This window comes from Urocitellus parryii, unplaced genomic scaffold, assembly GCF_045843805.1.
Source record: "Urocitellus parryii isolate mUroPar1 unplaced genomic scaffold, mUroPar1.hap1 Scaffold_37, whole genome shotgun sequence".
Lineage (NCBI taxonomy): Eukaryota > Metazoa > Chordata > Mammalia > Rodentia > Sciuridae > Urocitellus > Urocitellus parryii.
The window spans coordinates 12,395,565-12,415,970 of NW_027553327.1; the positions used below are offsets into that span (position 1 = coordinate 12,395,565).

General features: G+C 34.7%; 2 pseudogenes; one reads left to right on the plus strand and one right to left on the minus strand.

The window, feature by feature from the left end:
- The first annotated feature begins 1,451 nt into the window (after positions 1-1,451).
- Positions 1,452-2,290, plus strand: LOC144252088 (lys-63-specific deubiquitinase BRCC36 pseudogene; annotated as a pseudogene).
- Positions 2,291-6,109: 3,819 nt separating this feature from the next.
- Positions 6,110-20,406, minus strand: part of LOC144252089 (growth factor receptor-bound protein 14-like) — a 29,216-nt pseudogene continuing 14,919 nt past the window's right edge.

Consider the following 20,406-nt stretch of genomic DNA (forward strand, 5'->3'; position numbering starts at 1 on the left):
TCAAAATGCTTACCTGACTGGCTCAGTCCTCTGCAGAAATTCCTTCAGATATGCCTTCATGGAATTATTTTTAATGTTATGCCCTTGTCTTTTATTAAGGTTAGATTCAATAAATGGACACATGAAGAATGATCCAGCATTGCTGAGAAGTTGCTGTTGAAGGCATTGTTCTTTATCCTGGTCTTTGTCACTCATATGAGTACCAAGGGAACATATTACTTTTAGAATTTTGTATTTGAAAACTTTGATTCTATTAAAAAGCAGGTTAGATATTTTGGTCAGGGCATAGAAAAAAACAACTCAATTTAGTTTTGCCTCTAGTCTCAGAGTAGACTTGGGACCAAATATACTAATTATGCTTAGATTAGTTTAACTTTAGCAAAAATGCCAAACCTATTGTTTTAGTCAGCTTTGGTGTTACTGTGAACAAAAGACCTAATAAGAACAATGTAGAGGAGGAAAAACATGATTTTCATTAGATGATTTATTACTTATTTATATATATATATTTACTTGTTTATTTATTTTCAATTTTTGCAATGATTGGATCAAACCCAGGGTGTCACAGATGCTAGATAAGGCACTTTACCACTGAGCTGAACTATGACATCCCAGCCTTGCAGCCTTGTGTGTGTGTGTGTGTGTGTGTGTGTGTGTTTGTGTGAAAATTTCAAATATTGATTTGATGATATTCCTTCTGAGTATGTCAATTTTTACTAAGCAATGCCATTATATATTTCTTCTGTGCCATTATTTCAACCCACCACATTTTGTGTTAAAATATCTTAATTCAAATTGAAATTTTACTCTTATTAGCTTTTATTCAATTAAAAATTTAACGTGTGAAATTTGAGTCATTGGTATTTTTCTAATGATTTTGTTATTTGTACTGAGTCATAATTAATAGATTATGCCATTACCAATAAATAAATTTTATTTAGTTATTTTGCTTGCAACATTTAGTAGTGACCCTTAGTTTTACAGTAGAGCAAGATGGGTGAAAACCATTTAACCTTAAAACAACTAAAATTGTTTGTGACTTCAAAATATCAAGATGAGTGAAAATACATAAAATTTTCCATTATTAAGACAAATAGGAATATGTGGTTATTTTGCTGTTTATAGGGAAGCTAACTTGCAAGCCTTTGGAAGATAATTTGGTTGTATCTATTTTTATTTAGAATAAAAATAAACAACATGATCTAACAATTTAATTTCTAGGAGTCTTTCTGTGGATATAATGCAGAAGTAGGTAAAAACATATATGCAATATTGTCCTTAGTAGCCCATATAGTACAAGTGCAGAAACAACTTCAGTGTCTATCAAGCTAAAAAAAATTGAATAAATTGGGTACTCCCAATTTAGTGCCAGGGGCAGAGAAGCTGTGTCCAGTGCCCGGGTAGTGAGGCCACAGTGGGCACCAGGCAGAGGTGAACAGGGTCGGATCAAGATGGCAGTGCAGGCAGTTCATCTCAAGTCTAATGTATTCCTAGTTTGTCTCAACCACAGTCTGAGCACAGAAAAGGAGGAGGTAATGGGGCTGTGAATAGGAGAATTGAATGCTGACACAGGGAGTGACTCGAAACTTGCATATACCAGAACTGAAATGCCAGAGTTGCTGAAAAGGTTGGCACCTTCAGAATTGTTCATATTCATCCTGTCATCATCTTGCCATGTTAAGAGGATGGACCGAATAGAAATTTCTCCAGAGCAGCTACCTGTAGCATCAACAGAGGCAGAGAGGTTGGCTGAATTAACAAGTCTCCAGGAGAGTTGTGCGCTGGTATCAATCGCATCCTCATATAACTGTTTGGCCTTCACATGGTGATGTTGGCACCTAAGCCAGGAACAAGATCATGGACCAAGTTTTTGTGGGACTTATTTTTTCCTGTTTCATAGAGAATAAAAACACAAAGACTAGTCGGGTACTTTACACTTGATTCCAATCCATGCAGGCCCCAAAGCCCTCAGAGTATGAGAGAATTGACATTCCAATCCATATTATACCTCATGTCACCATGGGAACTGTATGCCTTGAATCAGTGGTGGAGCTGCCCAAGATCCTATGCAAAGAGGAGCAGGAAGCATATAGAAGGATCACAGTCTTACACATCTGGACTCAGTAACCATGATCCATAATGGTTGAGTGTTTACCAACAATCTGTTCAGTTAGATGTCAGCAGTCAGTGGCCTCTCTTGAAGTGGTTGGAAGACAGATTGGAGCAAAACCAACAGCATTTGCAAGAAAAAAAAAGAACTTATGAAAGAAGTTTTTCTTCCCTAGAATGAAGAGACAAAATGGGGATGGAGATATCCAGTGTAAAATTAATTCAACTAACTCAATTTTGAATGAAGAAAAAGTTGGAGGACTCACATTACTTGACTTGGACCTACTATAAAGCAAGATGTTAAAGTATTGGCAGAGGTATAGACACAGAGAACAATGGAACAGAAGAGAACCTAGAAATTGACCCATATAAATATGCCAAACTAATTTGACAAAAATAACAAAGACAACTCAATGAAGAAATCATAAATACACAATTCTTTCTTTTCTTTTCTTTTCTTTCTTTCTTCCTTTCTTCTCATTTTTTTTAAAAGAACTTCAACTTAAACCTCACTAAAAGTTTCTATAAAAGCTACCACAAAATGTACCATGGATTTAAATATAAGGTGTAAAGCTGCAAAATTTGTAGGAAAAAAACACAGGAGAAATTTTTTCAGGAGACATGTTCTTCAACTTCACTTCAAAAGCACAATCCATAAGAGAAAAAATCTTCTATATTAAGCTTCAATAATATTAAAAATTTTAATTCTGTAAGAAATTTTTAAGAACAAAATACAAGCTACAGATTGAAAGAAATTATTTGCAAACAATATAATATCTAATCAACATGGAGTATTGAGCTCAAAACTCAACAGTAAAAAAACAGTCCAGTTAGAAAATGATAAAAATATATAAATAAACATTTCATTGAAGAGGATATATGGATGGCAAATAATCACATGAAGATGTTGAATTCCATAGTCATCAGTGAATGGAAATTAAAACCACGATGATATATGACTTACACACTTTTTAGAAGGCTTAAGGAGAAGATGGTGTTGAGGATACAAATTATACTTCTCATATATTCATGATAGGAATGTAAAATGGTACAGCCACTCTGGAAAAGATATTAGAAATTTCTTACGAAATTTCTTACCTTACAAGCTAGAAATTGCCTTCCTGGACATCAATCCTTGAGATATGAACACCTATGCTGGCACAAAAACTCATACATCAAATTTCATAGCAACTGTATTAATAATAGCCCTAAACTGGACATAACTCTGATGTCCTGCAATGCATAAGTGGTTAAACAAATTGCCCATTATCATGGAATACTACTTTGTAATGAAAAGAACAATAACTTAAATGGACCTCAGGTGTATGGTGTGGTGAATGACAAAAAAAAAAAATGAAGGGCTGGGGATATAGCTCAGTTGGTAGAGTGCTTGCCTTGCATGATGGACAAGGCCCTGGGTTCAATCCCCAGCACCAAAGGAAAAAAAAAATCTCAAAAGTTCACATACTGTATAATTGTATTCATATAACATTCTTGAAATGACAAAATTATAGAATGAATGAATTAATGGTTGCCAGGCACTAGGTGTGGTGTGGCATATGTATGACTGTACATGGGTTGTAGGGACAGATGAGGCAAGTCACTGAAGATAGCAGGAAACAGTTTTATTTGGCTGCAGCCTAGGTTCAGAGGACACAGATAGTTTCAGAATTTTATACGCAGTATGTAAGCGGAGGGGCTCAGAAATTCCCAACCTGCAGAAGTTTACATAAAGCTTTGTTCTTCCACTGTTCTGGGTAAGTTAACCCTTCAAGGACAGCACCTGAGAAGGGGAGAGTTTCTTCTCCCCTTTCTTTTCTCCCCCTGAAACTGTTACCATGGAGTCCAATTGGTAACTTATTTTAGATATGTAGACATCGCCGTGAAGCTCCAGCTCAAGGCCAGAGACCTTGTTTACACATTTCTACAAACTACTATACTGGATACATGTTTGTGAAAACAAAGTAAGGGGGTGTCCAGCACCTGGAGTGCTGATTTCTCCCGGCTAGTGGCCAAGTAAAATAGACAGCATGAAAATTGGAAGTTTATCTACATTGAACTCTTTTGTAGAGACTCTTTTGCTGACAGTCCTAAAATCAGCCTGGTGAAGATTTCTGGAGAATCCCAGTTAAGACTTATCTTAAGACTACACATGGATGGCACAAAGCATTCCTGTGTGCTGATCGAATAGTTTTGTATCTTGATTGTGTTATTGTGTACATAAATCCGTACCTGTGCTAAAATTATATAGACCTATATACACATGAATGCATGTAAAATCTGGTGACACTTAAGAAATTCTGTAGTCTACTTAGTAGTATTATACTATTGTCACTATTTTGGTTTTGAAGTTGGACTACAATTGTGTAAGACTTTACCATTGGAGGAAACTGAGCAAAAGTTACATGGTACTCTCTCTATTATTTTCACAACTTCCTATAAGTCTATTGTTATTATTGCAAAATTAAAAATATGAATTTTAAATAAAAAATTAAAAGAAGTAAATTAAGTCTATAATAACTATTTAAATAAAAGTAAAACAAATGTCAAAAGTGATGTAAAAGTCACCTGTCATAATTATATTGGCATCATTTTTTTTTAATTTTTTGTAATATCACAAAGTGTATCCTTGTAAAATCAATGGCAGCTGAGATTCTCTGAGATACTGCTTAATGGGTACATTTTGTGGTGATGAAAATATTTTGGAATTAGATGGAAGTGATGGTTGCACACTTTGAATGCACTAAATGTCAATGTAATGTTCACATTAAAATAGTTTGATTAATTATTAATATCAGAATTTTACCTCAACTTAATTTTTTTAAATAAAAAATAAAAATTTCCTCCAAAGCTAGTCTGATCACTTATCTGATTATGATTGTTCTATCCTTCTTTACCCTGATCTCTCTCTTACCCAGGATGCTAGTAATGTTTTGAAGTGCTACCGAGTGGCAAATATGGAAATGGCAGCAGAAAAACTTCTAGGTCCAAAGTGGACCTAGAAAATACATAAGCTGAGAACTTGATTATGTTAAGTGAAGTGTACACTCTTCAGCCTAACGAAAGGGAAGAACCCAGGGATTCTATAAGACTCCATTTCTCTGATTTTAACATCTAAATATATCAAAAAGCTAGTTTTAGGAAACACACTCTGTTAATAATCTAAATCTTTATGTGGTAATAAGTGAATCATATATGCTATGCATAGAATATGAAATCTATAAGTTAATAAATTATATTAGTGATCAGGCATAAATTATAAAGAATATCTGGGTAAATGCTGAAACTTCTAATTTAAACAAAGGATTAAGAAAAATAGTAATTTGTATATTTTGTCAACTTTGGCAGTAAATGATACTAAATAAAGTGCCCAGACATACTCTTTGTATTTTACTTTTTCAAAAACAAAAACAAAAAAATTCAACAAATTATGCTTATGGAAGTTGTAATTTCCATTTAACACCCAAGTGGATGATTTAAAAATATGCTCATAGGAAAATAATACAATTTTTTGTGTTCTACTAGAAGTAAGTTGTAATTCTTAAGCTAGAATGTAATTTATAAAACACTTTAATGGAACATAAAACAATCGCATGAAACATAACCAGGCAGACACATTTTAAACACACTTCACACTGAATTGTAAGCAATGTTGTATAAACGTAGACTAAGTTGTATATGAGAGAAATCCATTCAGTTATACTGGCTATGGATATAATACTCTTGCAAAAATAAAAAAATAAAAATCAGAGAATTTCCAGAAACGGAATATTACTTCATAAACAAAAGATAAAGTATTAGCCCATTCCACTTTACTCCGCAAATGTTTATCTTTTAGATTAAAAAATACATGCATTTGGTGGTGGCTATGTTTCTTCTTTCTCATGCAGCCACAAAGATTCATATTAGGATTCACTCTTCTTTGCATTTTCAACTACAGATATTTTCAAACTTTTATGGTACTCACAGCATTTAATAGAAATTCATGCCTCCAGTGAGATTATTTAAACAATCTAATCGTGATCACCCAGCACATCCTACTCTGCTCTTCTTTTGCACAGAGCATTTTGAGTTCTCGGGGTCCTCCTGCTTTGTTAGGCTAGAAGGGCCACAGCACATTGTTTATCGTTAATGCATATCTTGAAGGTAACACCTGTTGAAATAAAAGCCACTAAAATTCTCCTATATATAAGAGAAAGCTGTCTCTTTATTAAAAGAAATTAAAAGAAACTCAAGCTTACCTAAAAGGCTGAGGCTTGCTTTATTGATCTATCAAAATATTAAGCCTGTACCTTAAAGCAGAATCCATAGTTAGTTTGTGTTCCGTGTTTTTTTTTTTTTTTTTTTTTTGACCACCAGAGACACATAAATATCACTAGTGCCAAATTCGCTGAAAAACTGCAAAGGCCATGGTTCCTAAAAAAATACATAGGAGTCTTGAAATGGATACATGTTTTGCAATATTTCTTTTTGTATGTTTATAATGTTACATAATGTATTCCTTGGGCAAACATTACCTAAATACAATTTCAATATAATATGACAAAAAGAAAAGAAATTTTTTAAAAAACCTATGTCACTACACCCTTAAATAATCAGGAACTTGATACAGTTTTATTAAAATTGACAAGTGACAATTTCTTTATAATGTAACACACGCATATGTGCGGGCATACACACACACATTCTATTTTAAACTCTCTATTGTCTTTATTCATCATTTCCAGGATTCAGAGAGAGAAGATAGGAAACAATGACTTTTGAACACGTTTTCCTAATCCAGGTTTCAAATTATGGTATCTCCGTAAAGGGAAGTAGGTTGGTTTGAGCTTCTGTAGCAGTTAGGAAAAAGGTAAAGGGGACCATGTGTCCTGCTTCATTAGGCTACAACCACGCCTCATAGTTGTGTACTACGTAATACACCGCAGGAAACAACCAGAAGGGCTGTGTGACTATCTTGCTTTACAAGAAGGAAGCTCCTATGGCTGAGCTCAGGGAAATTATCTGGCAGTGGACTGTGTGTGATTTTCAAGGCAAACTGGTAACATGAACAGCTATTTCTTTTCTGGGAAATCTCTGAGAGTTAGAGCTGGTCATGGGAAATCATTGGGTCATATTATTCTGTGATAGGTTAATAACTTGGAGAAGTACTAAATTCTGAGGTTCAATGTATAATCAAAATTGGACAAAAAGCATCTGTTCTCTAAAACTTTGCCATAGCAGTATGGTCTCAGGTCAGGAAAATCTTTATCCTCTAGGATCTTTTTGAAAATGCAAATTATCAGGCCCCACCCCAGACCTAGTGAATCAATATCTGCATTTTAACAAGATCTCACTGATCCCATATGCACTAAACTTTTGTAGCAGTGTGTGTGTGGGCGTGCGCACACATGCACACAGAATGAGAGAGAAAATATTCAGCAATATTAGCAACCTTATCCAAAGACAAAGAAATTTTATTGTAATTTATAAATAGGCTTTCACAACTATGACAACTAGTAGAGCAAAAATTTATCTGTATGTCTCTGTTCTTAAGCATTTTAATCTAATCAATGACCATAGTTCTTAAGACCATTGATGAATAAGGCAGAAAAGAAAATAACAAAGATCTAGCATAGGACCAATGGAAAAATGGGGAAGGAAGGAAAATGTACTCTTACTGTTATGTTTTTAAAAATGTATTCCTTGATAGACACTGATTTGATAATTAAATGTCTGATTTATATGAACATGGGATAAAACCATCCCTGTCCAGTGATGCTGTAGAAGTGAATATAACTCGATCATTCAAATGAAAGGAAAACAAAGCTTGAGAAACACTGGAAGGCAGTAAGAAGCATGATGAGTCTTTTTGTCTTGACCAATTTTTGTTCTTCTATTTAAGGCATAACACTACAAGCCTGGGTTGGCATGGTTAGCAGAACCGAAACATGTATGTGAGGGTATAAGGGAAGAGATGGAAATATAAGTAGAGATTTCTCTGCAAATCTAAGTTACAGACAATCTCCAACACTTACAGTAGAGGTATTTAACTCCCAAACAGCTGTTACATCTTCACAAAGTGAAATCAATCAAACCTCCTCATTGAGAAGGACAGGACACAGCCTCCATGCCAGGTAAAAATGTTATATTTGACTTTAGATAATCTACACATTTTGTATCACAATCACTGAAGAGATCTAACATCCTCACATTTTTCCTTTGGCAGAGAACATAACGTCATTTCCATATATTGACTGAAACATGAGCTAATTAAAAGAATATTATGCACTGATGGATAGCAAAGTCAGACCCTGAATCTTTTAGAAGGAACATGGCCTGTTCTGTTATATAATTAATGAGTGGGAGGGAAAGGAAATGAAGAGTAAAGTGAAAATAAAATGGGCTGTGTGTTTTAAAGAGAGACCTGTTGAAGAAGTAAGAATATAGGAATTAAAGAGACATTATCACATCTTCCAGTCAAGAATCACTGTGGTAAGAATGAGATAAACATGATTGACTGGATTGAGAAGCCATTTCTCTCAGTCTTCCCTTCGTCCTCTTTTGCAGTACTGTAGATTGAACCCAGTGCCTCATGCATGTTGGGCAAGTGCTCTTCCCCTGAGCTACAGGTCCAGCTCTAGAAGCCATTTTTTTTCTCATAAGTTAAAAGTAAAATGTTAATCCCAGCAAACATTTGTTTAAAATATACCTATTATGTTACTGTATATAATAGAAACATTTAGGAAAAGAGCAACCTCATTGAAATGGTTAAGATGGAGCTTAAAACCTTAATAATAAAAGTAGACAGTTATTCATCCTAACATTTTAATGTAGAAATTTGTAAACTAGTTTAAAATGCCCAAGAAAAGCTCATCAGAGAATAATGGCTTCATCCTTCTCGAACTAAGATTACTGTTTCTTAGAGAGTGACTTCTAATGATTTTTTAATTGATTTTATTCCTTTCTCTATCTCTTTCTCCAGGAATATTTCTCTAAGAACATTATTAACTGCTTCCTCTTCTTTTATATCAGCCTGTCCATGTGCCATTTAATATGGTAACCATTCCTCTCTTCTCTCCAATGCTGTCCATTCCAGGTCAGATTCCACTACCTCCACTCTGGATTACTGAAATGATCTTCTAATTAGTATCCATACCTCTGGTCAATTTCTGTCTCCCTCTTTCCTCCAGTATTTCCTCATTGCCTCCCCTATTTCTGACCCCTGTTTTTCTCTCTCCCTCTATCACTTTCTCTTCTTGATATCTTAAACTCCTCTCTGTGCCTATCTTAATCTTCTTAAGATACTCATTTGATCATTTCTCTCCCTTGTTAATGCTATTTCAATGGCTTTCTGTGGTGGGTTGAATGGTGGCTTTCCTTCCCCAAAAGAAATGTCCATATCCTAACCCTGGAAACTTTGAATGGGACCTTATTTGGGGAAAAAATAAAAAATAAATAGTCTTTGGAGATGTGGTTAAGATAAGGATCTCGAGATAAGATCATTCTAGATGATTCAGGTGGGCTTTAAACATAACTAGTATCCTTATAAGAGATACAAAAAATTAAAGAGAAGTCCAAGTAAAGAGAAAGGCAGAGATTAGAGTTAGCCACAAGCCAAGGTATACCTGGAGTTACAACTGGTCAAGACTAAGAATTTAAATGGTCAAATGATGAGAATGGGGAAAATTGTCAAATAAACAATAAATGAACATCTCCAGCACAAAAGAAGAATATGAGTTTGCAGATTGCATGTATATGCAGACAATCAGGCAAGATTTAACATACTTATTTCAACAGACCTAGAAATGCAACAGGGGAAATTGCCAAACACAAATAATTATAAGAATAATTATTTCAGAGAAATGACAGTTCATCCATAAAGAAGGAACAGTGTTGTCACTGACAATAACAAATTCATGAATACAAAATTAAAATACCCTCTTATGAAAATCTTCAAAGGAATATTACTTGAAAAATCTCAATGGATTGCACAAAATATCAACACTTATAAACCACAGACTATTAGTGGTCATAGACTATACATAGAAACATAGAATAGACAGTGCTAAAAGCTATGGAATATACACATGTCTAAGAGACCATATGTATGGGTGTGATTATCTCCACATGTATATCTATGTAATGGTGTGTATAGGTCCAACATACCAACAAACCAACACATCCATTATTCCCTGATCATAACATCATAAATTCTTCTAGGAATTTATCATCTACCTAAGGAAAGACAACAGCACACACAAAATAACTAAACAGTAATAAAGGACTCAGATGGGTGTTACTAACTGTTCTGTTGATGTTGATTAAGAGAAGGTCAGAAGTGAGCAAGACCAGTCTTATGACTGGGATATGTGGAAAAGTTGTAGCTGGGCACAATGGCACACTCCTGAAATTCCAGCCATTTGGGAGGCTGAGGCAGGAAAATCCCAAATTCAAGACCACCTTCAACAACTTAGCAAGACCCTAAGAACTTAGCAAGACCCTATCCCCCACAAAAAAATATGAAACTGACTATGGATATAGCTCAGTGGTACTGAACATTGAACATCCAATCTTTAGTTCCAAAAAGAAAGAAAAAAAGGTGCAGGTGCAGGGAGAAAATTAAAGGTATAATCTATGTTGGACCTCAAAATCTTCAGTCTTGGATAGAGAGAAAGGAGTAAATTCAGGGTAGGGAAAAATTAACAACATATGTGGTACAGAAATAAGAGCATCCAGATATCCTCAAAGATATATAGAAACTAGTTTGAAATAAAACTGAACAATTTTTAAACATATCATGATAAATCTTTAAAATACAAAAAATATCACCACCTCCTGATATCAGGTAATAAAATCATAAATATAACAAAGTAAAAAGTCTGTTTTAATTTACAGCTAATAATCTTACATAACATATTACAGATACTTAATTTACCTTTGATGTTCCTTTAGTAGAAAAATATAAACCATATCTTCTTAGAAGGATGTAAATTTTTTCCAGGATTTCTTTCCCTGTTCTTCTGCATGTAAGAAGCCATGGATTTCAGTATATGTGCTTGAACTTAGAAATATCTGGAAGAAAAAGTTAGACTCTCCCCTAATATTATGGAAACAATGATTTTGTAGCCTTTTACCAATCAAATGTAAGTATGAAAAACTAAACAATATCAATATCAAACATCAAAATTATAAACTAGCTGATTGTCTATTTGTAAAGCTGGATATCATCTATAGGGTGAAGTCCTATATTTCTCATCTTTTCCCATGTTTTTTTTTTTGTGAGTTGACAGGTTTACCTATTGATTTCCTTGTGTTATACCATAGAAGACCACAATCCTGATTCAATTATTAAAGACAGGAAGTTGAGCCAACTTCACTTTGCTGATGAGAATATACAACCTCTTATCTTCCATAGTTCTGTCATGGGGCAGTATGGCAGGCTGAGTTTTTTCCAAAGAGGACTGCAACCATATTTCCCATCCCACGTGTCCTTCTGCAATTGCATCTTGGCTTTAAACCATGAAAAGGTGGATTTTGTTTCTCCATCCACCCTGAATCAGTGTAAGCCTATCACTGCTTGGACCAAAATAAAATTGTAGAAGTAACCCTTTGCCAGTTCTAGATATGTCCTAGCCTGATGGCTTTCAAACCAACTTGATTTCTGTAAGTCAGATTCCACACAGAAAATGTGATTATCTGGAAACCCCCATAGGTGAGAAGCCCAGTGAAACTGGAAAAACTCTGGAAGATGAAATGCCTCACAGAAGGAGTAAGAGAGGACAGGAGTTGAGTGTCACAGCATGTGTGGTAAAAGGGACAGCTTAGAAGGGGACCTTGAATCTTCTCTAACCACTGAGACAAAGTGCTTCAGAGATGAAGCAAACTCTTCTTAAATCCCTGCCCCTCAAAATGGTTGGCAAAATGCAGGTGGGTCCTTTAAACCATTAAGGTTTGGAAGACTGGGTTATACAGTAGTATTAACTGAGATGGGGGCACACATTGGTCACGGAAAGGAGAATGGAAGGGAGTCACTCTGTGTGTGTGGCCATGCTCAGTGTCCTTAATAAGACACTGGAAGTGCATTAGTGTCTCATTAAAAGAAGAAAATATAAATCCCTATGAATAAACAAATGGAAGAATTGAAAGTAAGAGAAATTATTAACTACAAAAATGTACTTTATTTTTAAAGACTATTCAGGGAAATGCCAATAGTACATATTTACATTTTAAAGTAATTTACTAATTTTTTTTAATTTAATCAGCTACAGATATTAATTAATTGACATGTAAAACAGGCAAATAGTTTCTTTTTAGTTTGAGTGCTTTCCAAGTTATTAAACCAAACCAATTAAATTTTAAAAGGAGAGTCATGGAGGTCACACTAGACAAAGAAGAAACCTTTTAAAAAGTGGAGACATTGCCTCAGTGGAGAGAAGAGGTCAGGGGCACATGCAGGACTATCTAATTCCAAAGCCTACATTTTTTTTGTTTTTAAAATTTAGCATTAAAGCAATATAACTATGTTAGAGGAGAATTTGGGAAAGGAGATAGAAGAAAACCTCCACCCCACCACTGAGTCACAATACAATGGTGAAGCCTACAGGGAGCTGAGAGTTGGGAGTCCTGAGGTTGTCATTTACCCTAACATTCAGATGGAGGGGGGCTCTGTGAAACCCAGTGGCATAGAAGCAGCCTTCAGAAAAACATCTGGGGATTAATCATATTTCTAAAATATTCTGAAGTATGAAAATAAAGCATGCTCATATTGAAAAGCCCACAGGAAACAAATCTATGGTAGATATGCCTGACTAATAGATTAAAATCATATTATATTGGAAATATTAAAAGTTATCTTTATGAAATACCAGAGAACACTGAGTGAGTTCAGGAATGCCTAGAGCTTAGCTTCAATCCTTATAAAGACATAGCTCAACATTAACCTGTGAAAAACAACTGCAGAGCTTCTGATACCAAATCTACCAATCTAACAAAATTTAAATAAACTGTTCATTTATTGTAATGTCAATATCTTAGGAAAATGCCCCCCCCCAAATAACTGCTAGTTTGGAAAAAATGAATCTAACAGACACAAAAGTAAGGAGATTTTTAATTAGATAACCAACATTCATGATTCAGCTAAGAATATCTTACAATTCTACGCCAGTATTTCTGTCTCAGCTATTACAGATGTTGGTATATGAAACAAATATATCTGAATATCCCTCCATTCATTTAATTGCTAAGTATTTTATCACAAATAGAATTGAAGGTGTTTATTATGAATGCTAATACTATGTATCTATTGATAAAATGTCTTCAATTTACTGAGAATTCTGATTTTTTCAAAAGAATAACATAACCTATACACACATCACAAAGCAAAACTCTAAAGTTTCCTTTCATAGTGTACATTTTTAAATGTTTAAAATCCTTCGACAACTGGCCAGAACTGGGAAGAAAAATATTTTTAGGGGGATGTATTGATTTAGGGCATTCTTTACCCAGCTTTTTGTTTGGTTGGTTCTTTGTTTGTTTCTTTGTTTGGTTTGTTGGTTAGCTCTTTGCCCCACCCCCCTCAAAAAAATTAAACATTCAAGTCAACATGTCAAAATATGAGCATGCCTAATAAGGACCTAAAGTTTTCCCATTATTATGTGATTTCTTACATATTTTAATGGAAATATATATTTACTTGTAAAATTTGTGTTGGGGATATTTCACCATTGGTTTCAGTTGCAAAAGACACCATATGCTCTGGAAAAAATACTGGCAAAACATAAAGGATAAATTATCGCTAAACCCATGCTAGAAAAGTTTGAATTATGACCAGTATAGAAATCTAAAGCAGAAGATCCTTAAGCCAATGTATCTAAAATCCACATTAAATGCTTCTGAAAATGCTGGTCCTTGGACTGTACCCTCAGGCATCTTCCCAGGTAGAGTTGGGCCCAGATGACAATGATGCAGATAGATGCTCTGACCTGGAGTCATAGGACACTGCCCTCAAGTTGACAATGAGCTTGTTCCCACATCTCTCCCCCAAATCCTCCAACTACTCTACCAGGTACAAAAAGACTACTGACCCATTTTACAAAATCAAGGCTCACAGAAGTCAAGGGCAAAGGCTGTACCCAGGTTCACAGTCAAGAACATAGAGAAACCAGGACTCAGTGTGGAAACTAAAAGTCCAATTCTTTCCACCTACTGTTTTTCCAAACTTGTTTAATCATAAAATTCACCCACAGCAGTTGTTTAAAATAGAAATTCCCAGACCTCATTCCTGGAGTTTCTGATTCCATAGGTCTGGCCAGGTCTTGGAGTCTGTGTTTTTAATAAGTACTGGGACTCCCTTAGGTAAATTTTATGATCAGACAAGTTTGAAAAAATATATTCTACTATATTTCCTCTGGACAGGGTTTTTCAACAGCAGTTCTACTAACATTTTGTCTAATAATCCTGTGTTGTGGGGCTGTCCTGAGCCTTAGAGGATGTTCAGCAGAATTGGAACTTTGTCCACTTTGGCACTGCTCCTGCTGACCCCAACCCTACCCCCAGTCCTACAACCAAAACTGTATTCAGATATTGTCAGATCACCCAGTTGAACCATTGGCTCCAACTATACAAAGTGAATGTCTCATCTTATTTAAGTTACAAATAATAATAATAATAATAATAAATCAGAAATGAGCACCAAACCATATTTCTTTAAATACAACTTTTAAATTCTAGCTTTTAATAAAGATTTGCAACAAGAAAACCCCTTTCCTTCAAATCTATTTAATTTTTGTTAGAACTCTTATTTTCTTTGTCAAAGATCATCCCATTATGTTTCTATTAATAGGTTAAAATAAAAGAGAATGTAAGAGATCCTTCAGGGTTTGAAAATATTCTATTATGGTGTGTATCATATATTTTTCATAAAGGATCATTTCAATCCAATTATCCAAAACTTCGTGTAAAAATATGCTACTGCTGCAGAGACAAAAACAATTTAAACTAATGAGCCCAGAGGCTATTCTAACTTCTCTAGATCTCTAGTCTTCATTAGAATGTGACATACATTTATTTTCTTTTAAAGAGAATTATAATGAAAGTAGTATTTGCTATATAATATGCTACTCTTTATCTCATTTCTATGTAGCTCAAAAATTATTTCACTAAAAACAAAATAATTTGAAGCATCAAGATTTATGTCAATCTTAAATTTCTGGCTAAGCTACACATTTCCAATAATTACCAATCTATTTTTGTTTTAGAAAATTTCTTACTTAAGTTTCCTAAATATTGTGAAAAAAACTTAAACTACATTTTGGAATACATTTGAGGACCTATAATAATTTATCTCAAAGTAAAATGTACAGTTGCTTTGTCTAGTTTTCCTCTAAGGCAAGGTAAAAGCAATAATGCCTCCAAAGTAGGTTTACCTATATTTTTTAAGTTAAATGACTAAATGCATCTCAATTGAGATTCTGGAAGTAAGGCTAAAGAAATGTTTTATATGTGTCTGAACTTCTTGTATCATGGTGACTAATCATTGTTAGAATAAGGAATGTGAGTATAATTTTAAAGGGCCAGAATCACTAAATGGAACTGTATTTTATTGATAGTGACCATATTCTTCATGTAAAATTTAACTGATTCATTTTATTTTCATTGACTTTTAATGGAGATTTCACTTACCATTGGCTTTTTAAAGAATTCATATTTGGCATAATTTTTTTCTAAAGTACAGCTTATTTTCTTTTTCCATTCCCCAGTTAGACAGAACTTCAGTCACCCACTCATGGTCTTCTAGTGTTCTTTCTGTGAAGAATGCTTCAATGAATATGTTAACAGATAAACAGACACACACACAAATAACTGTACAAACGTTTAGAATAGATTTTGTATACATGTCTCATATGCATAGAAAATTTAAACTCAATTCCTAAATATCCAGATTGATAAAAATTCCTCATCAATTTTGAATTAGTAATTCAATTTTTATACCAAAGCAGTCATCTGAAAAGAAAAATTTCATATCACAATGTACATTTTGCTAATTCTCAATTTCCTTTTATTGCTATGCAAATTATGATATAAATTTAATAACAAACTGCATTAAGATACAAGAACTATTCTTTCTCCAACTCATCATGGTACCCAAATTAAAATATTTGTTTCATGGTTGAACAATTCACCTCATTAAGGGATGAAGAATTTTGACAGATTCAACACATATTTAAGAGGCATAATCTGGGTAGATGAGAAAAAATTAAAATAGATGCTTTAAAAAGAAAATGTTAATGAAAGTAAATACAGATTTTTTAAAAGAACCTCAGTTCCTTATGGTACTTTGTACTTTCAAAACTAATATTAAGGAAAACATATCTTGTATTAACAATAAAGATAATTAGGTAAGGGGGAAAGCACTGGGTAGAAAAGACACTTGAATGATTGAAGCAATGGCAACTTAAATAGGTAAAACATAATACCAAATTCCTATTTCAATAAGAAACTGTAATGATGTTCATATATTTTTATTTATAATAGCCTCAAACTGGAAGTTACCCGAAAGTCTAGTTACTTGCATATGAATATGACGTGAAAATAAATGAGTTGTATAAAAGCATTTCCAGAAACGTGGATTAATTTCAGAAACATTAAGTGAAAGAAGTCAGGCCCAAATAGTACATGCTGCATGATTCCACTTACATAGATTCAAAACAGGAAAAATTATGCTATGGTGCCAGAAATGTGAACAATGCCGATACAGGATAAATGAGGCATGAAGGGAACCACTGGGGTAAGGTCAGTGCTGTGTTTCTTAATCTGGGTGTTGATTACCTAGCTACATGGCACTCTTTGAGAAGTCACAGAGTTATCCACGTTAGCTTGCTCACTTTTCTTTATGTGTGTCATAATTCCATAAAACATTGGAGGAAAATGTAACTATAAAATTATTAATGCAAAAGAGGAAACGGAGAACAGCCAACAAAAGAAAAAGAGATTCTCTGCTTTTTTTAGTATTTCTAGGACCTTTTGAAAAGTATCTATGCCTCAGAAATTCAACGCTCAGTAGTGATCTGTGACCTACTGCACCTGAACCCTTGAAAGCAATGTCATTTTTAAATAGAAGCTTATTCATCTGAAAAGAAGTTCTTGACAGAGTACTCAGTGAATATGGATGAGTTTGAGTTAAGTGTATATCAACACTCTTGGTTCTGTTCTTAACACTGATTGCTCCTTTTCTGTCTCATTGATTGGCTCCCTTCACTGCTTCTCTTTCCTATGACTTGACTTAGTCCTTCACTCTATAACTTCCTTTGTCCTTCCTCAAACTAATTCACCACCTCCCCTTTTTCATCACATCTGGGAGGCTCCTTCAACTGGAATCTCTGCCTAGAAGTACCTTCAGCCAAGGTCCAGTCCTACCTTCTGACACTCTCCACCAACTCAACCACAGTTCACCTGAAATGAAAGTCAGTATAATGGTTCTTCAAAATAGTAAACATGGAATTACCATAGGATGCAGCAATTCTAGTCCTGGGTGAGTACCCCAAAGAAGTAAAAGCAGAGATTTAAAGATATTCGTACAACAATGTTCACAGAAACACAATCCATAAGAGCCAAAAGGCTAAAGCAACCCAATGTTCATCAAGGGATGAATGCATAAATACAATGGAATAGTCACTTTAAAAAAAGGGGTGAAGTTCTGACATATGCTACACCATGGATGAACCTCAAAGTTACTATGATAAGTGAAAAACTACAATCAGAAAAGTTCAAATACTGTAATGCTACCATTTATACAAGACACCTAGAATAGCCAAAGTCACAGGGACAGAAAGTAGAATGGAAGTTGCCAGAAACTGGGGGTGAGGGGGGCAAGGAGTTATTGTTGACTTGGTATAGAGTTTCATTATGAGAAGATAAGATGTTCTAAAGATAAATAGTGGTGATCATTGCATGACAACATAAATGAATTTAATGCTGCTGCACTGCACATTTAAAAATAGTTAAAATGGTAAATTTTATGTGATACACATTCCATAATTTTTAAAAACACTTTAAAGCAAAATAAATTCATCTTTCTTTTTATATCTTAGTTTTTTCTCCACTATAAGTGTTATTTTTACCACATTCTCTCAAAGAAATGTAGAAGTAAGTCACACTTTCATTTTTCTCAACCTCCTCTCCAATAATCCTTTACTCCTGATATTGCAAGCTATCAGGTGTTCTTACTCCAAGTGTCACTCATAACCAACAACTCCTACACACACACACACACACACACACACACACACACGCTTTTCCACCATCACTACTATTGTTGGACCATCATTTTTTTCTTGTAAAGCCTCTTATCTCCAAATTTCTTCCAATCCAACCTGAACACTGTTATCACAGCAACTTCCTGTCTCTTGAGATAGTTGTCTGAATGTGAATCCTGCTTAAAAAATTTGTCTACTTCTACTTGTTACAAGATAAACCAACGTAGTTTGGCAACTGTAAGTTATTCATCCATTCAATGAACAAAGATTTACTAAAGGCCTGTAATTTATCAGGAACTCCTCTTAGAGCTGAGATTTTTGTAGTGGATAAATCAATAAGAAATAACTGCCTTCATGAGGCTTTGGGGAAGAAATTGATGATAAATAAAAGGTAAATATTAAAAGGTGGCAATAAACTCTACAGAAAAAAATGGAGCATGGAAGAAAGAAAGTGCTAGTGCTAGCTAGAAAATGGTGAAAGGAATCCATTCCCAATACCTCATAACAGAAGGGCTTATTGAGAAGGGAGTCTTTAAACAAGACCCAAGGAGAAGAGAGCATGAGCCCAGGGGATACTTAGAGGAAGAAGAACAAAGCCACTGAGATAAAACCAAGGCTGGTATTTCTGAAGCTTGGCAAGGAGGTTAATGCTGAGTAAGCACATGAGACAGTACCTGGAGGAGGGGCCAGAGAAAAAATGGAGATGATATGGGAGGCTGTATCGGGCCCTGCAGACCTTAGTAAGGACTCAGCTTTTCCTCTGAATTATGTGAAAATCATGCTGAACTCAGGGAAAACCTGAGCTGACATGTTTTAACTGGATTATACTCGCTACTGAGAGAAGAAGTGACTTTAAAAGTTGTAAGCATTGAAAAATAAAGTCTTTTTCATAGGCTACTTCAATGAACCCAGAGTGAGGGTGCAACTTAGATGAACATAACAATAGTCAATTTTGTAAAAAAACAAACAAATAACAACAAAAAATAGGCAGACTCTGGTTCTATTTTGAAGATGGAGCCAACAGAATTTGCTGGAAAATAAAATAGGAGTGAAAAAAGTGTACCTAAAGAAGACACCACGTTCTGGGTATAAGCACTTTGAAGGGCTGTATTAAGAAGATATCAAATGGCAGGTTGCATCCTTAACAATATTCCAATCCCCACTTGACTCTATTTCTCACACAAACCCTGCTGGGATTTTAAAGTTTATGAAACACAGGTATGCACTAGTAAGTTCTGTAAGTGCTGGAAACTGTATCTATGATCCTTGCAAGTACACTGAGAGAATGTTCAGGAAGGATTCAACATGCTGGCTTGTTTGCTTTGCAAACCTGTTTCTTTGCATCCATTTCTCTCCCACCAAGGAAATAGCTATGTTCTGTATTCAACATACACTTTAAAGAAAGGAAAAAAATGACAAAGAGGAATTTTATTGGTTTTTGAGCTTCAAAGTAGACTTTATTGATATTTGGCAAATGCAACTGCTTAGGGAGAATCAGAGCAATTCCAATCCTCTGTTTTCTCTTACAGAGATGCACCCTCTGCTTCCTGGGAAAGAAACAAGGATAAAGGAATTGACAGGGGATGGAGTGAAAGAAAAAAATAGAGAGAGACAGGACCTGTATGGTGCTGGTCCCAAGTGACTCTATATCCTGTCCCTTTCCAGCACTAGAATGATTTTTGGTTGTTAAAAGTCTGATAGATTTAAACATGTGATGTGGCTCAAACCATAGTCTAAAGAATATATTCTCAAAGGGCTGGGGATGTAGCTCAGTGGTAGAGGGTTTACCTAGCACATGTGAAGCCTGGTAGGTTCAATGTACACCAGAACAGAACAAAACAAAACAACTCTCCTCAAGAAGCCCTGCATCTAGCACAGCGAGAAGCAATTGCTGAGTCAATGTTAACTCTAATCAAAAAGCATGGACATCTCAAATGCCCCAGAGTGGAGGGAACACAGAGAACTAAGAAAAGGCCATGAATAAAAGGGTCTTTATGCTTCAGGCAGTAATCTTGGAAGGAGCAAGAGTTTCCAGAACAAAAAAGAATTGGATAACAATCAG